An 11,872-nucleotide genomic window follows, 5' to 3' on the forward strand; every position below is an offset into this window, starting at 1 on the left:
TATTATTATTATTCTTATTATTCTTATTATTATTATTATTATTATTTATTATTATTATTATTCAATCTGTGCATGACAACATGTTTTTAAAAAAAGACACGTTAATAAAGCTTGACAAGGCAGAGGAACGAGTAGGGCAGCAGTCTGGGTATTGGAGGGACAGGCAGACAGTGGCATCCACTCTGGATACACCAGCCAAATAACAGGACTAGATAAAGAGACTTATCAGTCATCAGAGGTAAGAGGAGGAGAGACGGAGAGAGGGAAGTTGATGAGAGAAGTGGAATGAACAGACCTTAAAAAGGATGGTCTCTATTGGTTATACAATTGCTGCTCTTGCTTAGTTTCATGAAAATACCATTTCTAATTTAGAGAATATCTGCATTATGATCTCAAAGAGAATTTTCTGTAACAAGGGCATTTTTGTCTTTGAAACGTCTAACTCAATTCCCTGCACCTACTCTGAAAAGACAGCCATCTGATAATGTTGCATCCCTTTGGGGTAAAATATTGCTAGGAAGTGAAATCCAAGAAAAGAATGCTGAAAATAATCTAGCAGAAAATCAAAGCAACATAAAGGGAACAAAGGGAGCGCCTGCTCTGCATCAACACAGGAAAGAACTTAAGTGCATTTTGTACATATAAGAATTTTTTCACTGCAAATTCTTGCAACTGCATACATGTAGATCACAATGTAACGACAAATGAACGCATTCAAACAAAACCAGCAAGCACAGCAAGACCTGGTTCTGTCAGTGTCACTGAGTCAAGTCTTATATCAAAGAAAACAAGATCTGAGTTTCACGGTGAGGCTTTGTTTTAACTTCAGACAGAGAGTGGAAGTGATGGCTGTGAGACAACAGCAGCGAGACTGCTCTCTGCAGAGACACTAATCCTCGTGATGGCATTATCATCCACACATCAGCCCACTATACAGTAGGCAGGCGCGAGTGTAGGACGGCACTCACTGTGACAGCTGGGGTCTTTATGCTTGGGAGGGAGGAACAGCTCATTACTGGAGATGTTTTCAGTGTTTTGATGGGTAAATAGAAAAACTGCTATCAAAAGCCAGCACTGACAGCCACCGCATTGCCTCCCACTTAATCTGGATATGCATGAATGAGAAAAAGGATAATATCATCAGCATACTGTCATATCCTTTTCATAAAAGGAAGTGGAAATATCAGCTGCCCCTTTTTCAATCAGTGATTTGTATATCAATGGGCAGCTGTCAATGGGGGCACTTTGAAGTGGCGGTTGCAAGATAAGGACTATAATTAGCCCCTCGCTGTGAGTAGGTGAATGGAGCTGCAGGTAAGGAGGGGCTGATAGTGCCTCGTGCCTATCACTCCTAGTCTTTTGCCACCTACTTCAAAGAGTGAGATGAGAAATCAGTGGGTGTAAAAGTCATTCGACTCCAACAAAACTTGTGGCGAATGGTTGCAATCTGACTGTGGCGCGGTGATTGCGTTTTATCGTCCAAGCGCTTCAGTCTTAATGCGTCGCTGTGTCATCAGCTGGCAACTCACCCTTGTACCCCTTGCAGCTGCTCCTGGCCAATTCATTGCTCATCAATCCATCAGATGGATTTTTATTTGCCTTTTTATTTGTCGAGGGATTCAGCAGAGGGTAAGGTATTGTGTTGATTTTTTCCTCCTACATAGGTGTGATGGGGAAGGACAGCATCCCATCCTAATCAACAGGATAAGAGACTGCTGGGTGAATCTTTACTTATTGTATTTCTGCAGAGTCTACACCAGAAAATATAAATATGTTGAGTTAATTCATGTTGATGCCTTGATTATTATGGAATTTGAGCTTAATTTAATCTCCGTTTTTTAAATTCATTTTATTTGTTATTTGGATCTTTGTTTGATGCTATGACAAAAAGAAGCTTGTGTCACATCTTAAAAATGGTCTACAGCACATTTATTCTCTCATAAAAAAAATTAAAAATATCTTATTATCTAAGGTGAACCCACTAATGGGTCAGAACAGTCATAACTTAGTGAATGAATCACTTGACTCCTCATCTCTGACTGCTGCCGTGCTGCCATTACTGCACAGTTGAGGAAAAGTGCACAAGGAGCAAAGTTGCAGCTGTCCTTTTATATGGAGCATCCCTCAGAGGCTTGATTAAGGCTCATTCTGACTGGCTAAATAGATAGATGCAGATCTTAGGTTTGCAGACATGAGTGCCTGAAGGCCAGACATCCCCATTAAAGGCCAAAGCTTGTGTGGAATAGAGCCCTGACAGATTTAACTTAGCTGATATATTCTCCTCCAGTTTTCTCAGACTTTGTGTGTTTAAGGTTAATTTACTACTGGCATCAAAAACAGACAAAAGAGAAGAAAATAAGGTAAAAAGAAAAGAAGGTCTGGTTTTAAATTAATTTGTCTGATACTGATAGTATCAGAATACTGCTGTCTTGATATGCATATGTTTGTGTGTGTTTTTTACTTGGAAAACCAAGTTTAGGTCAGATCAGGCTTTACACCATGCATTTTTTTCTTGGCTGAATGACAGCGATCCCATTTGCTGGATGCAAATTAGGAGCATTGTCAGCGCTCCTAATTCAACACAGCTGCCCTTTCTTTAAAAAGTGTGGCTTTTCACAAAAGTGTTAATAGATGGGAAGTTCTCCACAGAGGAAGTGATCCTTTTGCAGATAAGAATGAGTAATGTCGCTAAGAGCAAGTTCCACTCAGTGGGTGCACATGAACTTTAACTCACACACTGTAGTGTCGACTCATGAAGTTGTAACTCATTTAGAAAAAAGCTAGTTGCCAGCAAATGTGAATGGCCTCATACTGATTCATACAATCAATTTGCTTTCTGGCAAAGAGGAGATATACAACAAAGAAAAAAAAAGATCTGCAAATGGAACAAAACAGACAGGCCCCAGTGTCTTTCTGTTGAGTAATCAAATAGCTGACTTAAAGCAGGAATAATGTACAGTATAATGTGTCATTTTCACAAATGTAACAAATCCATGCAGAGAATGCACAAGTGGGAGGTATAACCTAACTTAGAAAATAGTTAACCACAGCAGAATTCCACAGATCTCAAGTGATTTGTTGCAAAAATAAATCTTAGAGACAGCACATCAGTAAGAAATAACCCATATCCATTTGCAAGGCAAATTTCTCCTCTAGAGAAGTAGCCTAATGTACAGTACAGAAATTTGATGCTTTTTTGTTCAGAGTGAAAAATGACACACCTAAAGGCTGCTGCAGGATTCAAAGAAAGTGTTGCTTTGTTGGATGGCAACAAATTTGTGAAGGTATTAGGTTCCATTTGTGCCAGAAATGGGTTGAAGCATACCGTTTTTGGATTTTTCTGCATACATTACTGTCGTCTTTGTTTAAAGATTTGTCTTGGTGTTGTCCTGACATTGTACATCCCTTCTGTAGTTTGACGTTTTTCATTGATATCGTTTTATCTTTGCACATCAGTTCTGTCATTTGTTTATTTCTGTTTATGTTTAACTGCATATCACAAGTGGCCCACATCATGATGAACCAATCAGTTTAAAGTAATGACATAAGAGTAAAATCAGTCACTGTTTGGTCCTGTTTCCAAGCAGGACATCAGGGTCAGCACAGTTATCCATGCAGTATGACTAATGTGGCCTGCGGAAATGGGAAATTGGGCACCAGCCTGTAGACTATCATACATACTTACTGGTGTAAACTCAGATTATTGGGGAAAGTGGGTCACTAGAAACCATGTAAATGCTTTAATCTCAATATTACTTTAATCTGGTTATCCAGAGTAGCCAGGTTGTGTGAAAATATACTGGGTTTTGGCTGACTTATCCCAACCAATTTTCTTCCTGTCATGTTGGCGAGGCACTTCTTAATCAAACCTTTAATGTTATGACTGGACTCATGGAAGAGGAACAAGCTTAATGACAACTGGCCCTGTCTGCTATTACAGCCACAATCCCTAGAGAACAAGCACTTGGCAGGTAACAGAATGAATGGGACCACATTAACAGAACCCCACTTGTTGTTTCTTGTTGATGTGACTGGTGTGACATATTGTTTTACGGATTACATGAGAGATGTATGATGTGTTGCTGTTTCTTGGGGGGACTCTGTCATGATGGATAGCCTCTCATACGCACACCTTCTCCTTTATGAATCATGTTTCTGCAGTTGTAATGAAGCAGTTGTTGTTGAGTTAATTTAGTGAAAATTTTTGCTTTATCTAAAACTCACCTGTCAGCAGAGGAAATCAAAGATGAATAAACAAAACCCATATGTAGGCTATTTCTCTACTATAGTCCATCTTTGTGATTTAGGCTAACACAAGTGTATTTTTACTTGAAACTCTTGCATGGTTTCGCTTTGATGGTAAAAGCTATAAATAATTCTGAATAATCTATATGATTTAGATTATCTAAATGGAGCACTGGCATTCTGCATTGTACTTTTTTGCATAATTCAGTTAACATTATACATTGTTATCCCTGCTCATGGTTTTCCAAATGAATACATTTGTTGACATGTTCAGTGAGCCTCATGAGCAAACTTAAAAAAATTATCTTGATTGACTGTTTAATACTCTGTAAATGATTAGATTGTTTAGCATACAGCATGACTCTATTCTATTGCAGGCTTCTTTGGCATTTTTTCATACGTGCCTACTGTTTGTGTTGCTTAGACAGATGTGTCTGTGTGGAAATCAGTGTGGAAATCAGCTTTCATTTGGATATAATAAACTCATTTTGTTTCATTTATTTATTTTTATTTTGTACTAACAGGATGTAAATGCGTACATTGAAGGTGTCAAATGAATCACTGTTGTTGCATATTCATATGCATTTTGATGAATGCATGCTATGGATTTCACACATGGTTTCACAGGGGTTAACAATTGATGGTGAGACTGGGTGGTTTCCCTAGTATTCACACAAGTGTGTCTCAAAAAGCATCAGCCAGCCAGTTTCTCAGTGTTATTTCTCACTTTAGGGAAAGAGATAGGGTGACATGACTAAAACCCTGCCTTGCTCCCCAAAGGCGGCACATGTCAACCATCTTCTGGGGCCTTGTCAGCAGCCAAAAGGTTTTAATGGAACTGTGTTTTGGGATTTGCACATGTCGTCCGTGTTGTTCGAGAGATGGAGAGTGTCAAGGGGGAAAGAGAGAGGAGAGACCTCCTTTGGGTGTCAAGCCGCTGAAAGAAGACATGGCGTCCGTCGAGAGAATAGCTGCTTCAGTCCTCTTATCCTTTCCCTCCGACACATACGGATGAAAACTCAGATAGTCAGCTTCCCTCCCCAAGATGTTCTCTGTGAGCCTCAAAGCTAGAGATAGGCCTGGGTGTTAGGTGAATGAACTGCTGGATGCCTATTCTGCACTACACAACTTCATTTAGCCCAATTGAACACCTGCTGCAATTAGGATATACAATATAGTTTTTTCGTGCTTGGTTTTGTGTTTCGACTACCTCTGTGCCAAAGTTTTACTAGGAGTTTTTTTTTTATTTCATATGGTCCTCAGACCCGATATTCATCATAGGTTTTATTGGAAGCACATTTACAACTGGTTGTTAACCAGTTTCATTAACACTAAAGTAACATTCATTTAAATATCAAGATTAATAGTGACGTTTCAAATGAGAACACAGCCAGTTTTCCATCTGTTTATATTGTCTTAATAACATTTGCTAATGTTTGTCCCTCCTGCCCCGCTGACATTTGTGTCATTAAATCAGAATGATAACATTTCTGCAAACTCCCTACTGAAAAGCAGCTGTCTGGCACATTTGGTTATGAAGTCTGATTTTAACTTACTTCAAAACACACATACTAAGTGTTAACTGAGAAATAACCAACATAACCATGCAATCATTTTTTATTTCATCAAGGCTCTTGCATTTGAGCTTTTTAGCTTTTTAAAGCTATAAACCTCAATAAATGCAGACCTTCTGAATGAACGTATCATTAATGTTGTTATGAATGTATTATGATTGATAGTTTATGAACAGCTAATGAAAGTTACTATCAAGAAATCATGATGACAGATCACTCCTGCCTTTGTTTTTCACATGCAGATCAGTACCAAAGTCACAGCTACTGCACATGACCTTGTTGTCAGTTGATGAAATCCGAGTTGGGCCCCCCATTTTCCTTTGTGACCCTATAGCTGTTACATCAAAGGACTAGAATATATGTGCCCCAGTGGGCGCTAATTGCAAAGCAATGACACACCAGGAGTGTCCCATGTTGGCCATCAGACGTCTGCCCCGAATGACTATTGCTGCAGAGAATGCCTGTGGGTTACATTGTAAACAATTAACTTGCCATTTAACTTGCATAATTACTACTGAATAATGTTGGAGTTCTCAGGGGACATGCCTACATTGGTCTGTTATCTTATGTTGGCATGTGAGTAACAATTATTTTGTCAGTTGCATATTCTAACATATTCTGTTAATTTATTATTGTTTTTTTTATTAATCATTGGGTTTATAAAATGCTGAAAGTAAAAAATACCTATCACAAGTTAAACAAGTTGAAGGTGATATCCTCAAATATATTTTTTTCACAAACAGTCTAAAACCCTGAAATATTCAATTTAATTTAGTTAAACTACCAATATTTGGATTTTTTTTGTTTGATTAAATTATATAAAAAAATACTGAATTATATAAGTAGTTCCTGATTCATTTTCTTCTAATCAATTGATCAACTAATTCTTTTAGCAGTTTGTATTTTTACTATACGTGGGAATTCAGGCTGAATATTGCAGGTGTTTGTGGGCTGATGTTTAACTTCCTGATAGTTGTTGCTGATGTTCAGTAGCTTTGAATCTGATCATTGTCACGTGGAGGAATCAGTGTATTCAAGTTAATTTTATTTTTCACAACAGGATTCAGGCATAAACAGAGGATTAAATTCAATCTTGGGTTATCAAATGAATACTAAAATTTGGTACAAATAAAAAAGTTTTAAAAGATCTCTATCCATTGTTCAGTCTGTCTGTCTGTCTGTCTGTCTGTCTGTCTGTCTGTCTGTCTGTCTGTCACACTATGGTTCAAACTGTGATATCTCAACAACCACTGGCCAGATTGCCATGAACTTAGGTATGGATATTTGACAGGTGATTTTTCCTGCAGTGAGAATGATGTCTTTTTTTATTAGCAAATGCAGAAGAACTCAAATTTCACAAGTACTAGGACAGTGACAGGCTGCTATTCATTGTAAATTGGACCTGGGGTTGAGGCCCGGCACTACCCACTGAGCTGTAATTTATAAAAAAGGTACCTAGGAGCACACAGGAGAAAGCTTAACTGTCTTCTGACACCATGCAAATGAAAACTAGTACTGATTCCCACAGAAACTAAAAAAACTACTTCCTTGTGTGTCATACAGTGACTACATCAGAAAACTGTCCAGCTGGAGCAGAGTAGGGCTGTCCCCTGACAGTCGAGTAAACTGTTAGTTGATGAGTAGATTAGTTGTTGGCTTTAACTAACGACTGCTTGTCGACTAGGAACATTTTTAGTAATATGTATGAAAATTACAGCATTGTTATTGTGTGTGAATTTTCATTAATTGCTCTTTTTCCAAGACCAAGGTTTCCACCTGATTAGACACCTCACAAACTAATCAATATAATTCTGCTTACTTTGTCTTGGATATTCATTATCCCCAGAGGATGAATTCTAATGTTTCTGGTGACCTTTTGACATTCACTCTAATACAATCATGAGAGCAAAAATGTGCAGTCTCTTGTGGACGTTAACAGGGCTTTTGATTTTGCAGCTATGGTCAAAGATTAACCCCTGCCATTAGGATGTAGATACTCACCAGCTATTGCTTGGTATTAAACCAAATGTTCACTATCAAACCAGTAAATATCGGTCTGTCCCTACTGTGAGTCAGATGCAGCACACATACTTCATGCTGCAGCACCAAACCTCCCTCAAAATCAGAGACGCTTACCCAACTTAATGTCATAATCCCTTCCACTTCATCAGAGCAGAACTACCACCATGACGGCTCAGCTCGCTTACCCCGTGGAGAGAACACTCAACCATCCAGCCTCATCAAGTCTATTTATCAGAATGATCTCTTTAAAGTCAGCTCTCCCCATCCCGTCGCCCTACTTAAAGCCATGTCGTGTTAGTGCCCATAGATCGTCTCCCTCATTCACGTCGCCACATCACTGTGCTTATTCTCTCATTATAGAGCGTGGGGCATCAACTCCATCTTCACTAGGATTAATGTAACTGGAAACTTTGTCAACATGTATGAACATCTCCATTGGAGAAACTTCACTGCCATTAAATAACTCTCATTTATCAAGCAGCAGTACTTCCCTGTTTCTGAAAAATGGGGTTAAAATGAATTTGCTTTTTTTCATTTCATTTCTGACATAACTGTCAAAACAGTTTCTTAAAAGCACTCCTATGCATAATTTAGGCTCATTTAATGATGGTTGATTGTCACTCCGGCAGTTGGACTAAAAGTTTCTCAATTCTGGGTTGGATTAGAGTGTGACTTTCTATTCATTTGCAGCCCATGTGACTTGCTCTGTTGTCCCTTAACAATACCCTCCTCCCTTTCCTTTCCTTTTAGTCCGAGACATTCCTAAATGTATTCCCACAATCCTGTTTTACCCAATCCGCGTAATTACTCTCCCAGAGGATTCCAGTCCTTGGATGAACCATGGTTTTTCTCCTCTCGCTTGTTAAACGTGAGAAAAAAGCCTGCCACAGTACTCTGGAAGACTGAAAAGAGAACATCAGTGATCCTGCAAAAGCCTATGTTGAAAACGAGCCACTTTCCCACATAAATATGCTCTGTTGTTGTTGACAATTTCTACCTTACTTATAGTAGAATATTGATTCACAGTAAAATGTATCTAAGGCCATTTGTTATTTTATTTGTTTTCTATCAAGAAACATACCGGAAAGAACAAAGTACACTGTACTATTTACACACTAATGCTTGTTATTACTCTTTAAAACCTTAGAGAGATGCATAAATATTGGATTTTGATATTTTTCCCCATTAAAACCCAGGGGCCTGGACGAATAGAAGAACAGTTTTTATTTCCATTTTCATGCATACAACTAAAAAACACTTCTCTTAAGGCTACTGGACATGCTGATCATAAGAAGGTCACTAAATATCAAGGTCGAAGGTTACTATTTGCAAGGAGGGGAAGGCTTTATGAGGATGTTTGGATAATCTCATGCTCAATGGGTGTTTGTAACTCCAGGACAAATTTCATATAGGCCATTACATAATGTACTCATAAAATACCATTGCATGCTATTATCAGCAAATGGAAATATCAAGTTTATTTTCTAAACAGTGATGGGATAATGACAAATTAAGAGAGACAGGGGAGTCTTCTGCATCTATGTCTGAATATAAAACTAAATGTATGTGACACGCTGTTTAGCACTGAGCAGTTAGGTATGCATTTTTTCCTAAATTGGTTATTTTTTCCACAAGTTTCGAACTCCAGTACAACTGGATTTGCACTTGAATGGCATGAATTACTGAAATCCTTCCAAACAGACAGATTTGCAGCGTTTGAACTGACATGGGCACTGTAAAGCCTCCCCTCAGCAGGTTTGCCTCATTTAAACTAAAGTTGCAGCTGTCCAGTCAGGTACCAGTTCTGCATAGAAGCACAATGTGAAACAGAAAATCATTCTGCACTCTTTCACTGCCTTTCTTCACACAAGACAAACAAAGTTATTATGCTTTTTTCTGACTCATAGTTAATACCTGCTGTGAGATTTTAACAACAGAGTTTTGTTTTTGTGGCCAAGATTAACTTTTGCTTGGGCTCAGCAGCAGCACAGCCCTACAAGAAGTTTTAACTTACCGTGCAACCTAAAGGACCAGATCGATGCATCTTGCACCCTCATTCATTTCCCATAATGCACACGGATGGCATCTCATTAGAACTCCACACCCCGACTTTGCAGCAGGCTTTCTATTCTAAATATGTCTCAAGTTGAAACTGAGATAACCCGGATGACATCAGTGTGACATCATCAGTTCTTCAGACTTAATAAAGCTCCTCCAAAGCCACAGAAGACATTTTCCAACTGTTTTCACAAGCTGAGTAGTGCTTACCGTTTTTACACAACATCATTCTGATCTTTATGTGTAAAACCACCCTTTAATTTGCTTTCAACTGTATTAAACTGTAAAAACTGCAGGCCCTCCATGTTTATTGTATCATTTGTCCTTCAAATTGAATTGAATTGAATAGCACAAACATAATGATAATTCAGTAGTCAGCAAAATACCAGCATATTTACAATTATTCTTCAGATTAATTAGACTAGTACCCTCTAAACTGAGGTCCATTAAATAACATAACATCAATAAGATTTTCTTAAACCTAAAAACACCTAACATTTTGCCAGTGTAAGGAAATAGGCAATTTCCTAAATGCATTTCCTACCAGCTCATTTATTAAACATTGCAGCCTAAATAATGTGATGCCTCCTCTCTGTTCCTGTAACTATGGGCAAAATACAGTTGGAGAGGGGTCACCATCCCTTGCACCCGCTCAGGCTAATCACCCACTCTGAGACTGAGAGGTGAGAGGGCTGAGGGCTGAGGGCAAAGAGCACACACACGTGCTAACCTGAACCCCCACATCACCTCTCAACCCCTATCTTTTTCTTACCCCGCCCACCCTTTCCCCCCACCACACCCAGCACTCTCTTGCCCCCCGCACCCTGTTCCCTGCTGATCTGCTTCAGTTTTTTGCAGAGGACTAGCTTTGCTGCTGAAGCTGCCCCCGAGTGCCAAAGCCATCATCAGAAATTCAGATGACTCTGCCCCACACTGAGTTGCTCTGTTGCTCTCTCTGAACTGTGACTAACTTTTTAGTCTCTCTTTAATTTGAATATATGAAAACATTTCTGACTAAAGTTTTGTTGCACTCACATTTCATTTTGTCAGCTATTCCCCTGATTTATTTTCTTTGCAGATGCAATAAGATGACACACACGCAAATGTGATTTAGCCAATAGTAGAATAAGTATTCAAATCCTTACTCAAATAAAAGTACAATGTATAACAATGTAGAAATACAAGGAATACTCCATTATAAGTAAAGGTTCTGCATTTAAAACGCTACTTAAGGGAGTATTACCAGCCAACTTTACTTAAAGGAATAGTGTGTAGGATTCAGTTGCATCTTGCGGTGTAGTTGCAGAGTGAAGAAACTATGGTGGCCATGGTCTGAATAAATGCGTGAAAAATGTGTACGGCCCTATCTAGAGTCAGTGTTTGGTTTCTCTGTTCTGGGCTAGTGAAGAAACACAGCGGATCAACATGGCGGACTCCACCAAAGGCAACTCGCAGCAACTGTAGATATAAACGGCACATTCTAAGGTAACGAAAACAGTTTTTCATTTCCAGATGATTATACACTATGAAAACATACTTATGGATATTATATTCCATTTACACCAATAGATCCACCTAATTGTTACACACTGGACCTTTAAAGTGGACTTAAAGAATAAAAGTGCAGTATTCGTTTTGCAGAAAAATTACTCCTGTGACCAATATACTATTATATTTGACATTATTAGAATACTGAGGTGCAGCTCATTTAACTACATTATATACAGTGAGGTAGTAATCCAGTGGTTCCCAACCGAATTTCAAAGGAAAGATCTGATGACATAATTAATGGGGTAAAAAAAAAAAGTTCTGCTAATATTTTTTTGAGACTTTTCTATAATCTTTGCTGACTTTTATAAAATATGGCATATTTTTTCCACTTTGGGACTTAAATGGACAAAGTGGAAAAAATCTGTGAGGTCCGGAACCACTAGTATAATCTTTTATGCATTGTATCTGATAAACTTATCATA

The sequence above is a fragment of the Morone saxatilis genome, unplaced genomic scaffold, assembly GCF_004916995.1.
Source record: "Morone saxatilis isolate NCDOM2014 unplaced genomic scaffold, NCSU_SB_2.0 Contig9, whole genome shotgun sequence".
Classification (NCBI taxonomy): domain Eukaryota; kingdom Metazoa; phylum Chordata; class Actinopteri; family Moronidae; genus Morone; species Morone saxatilis.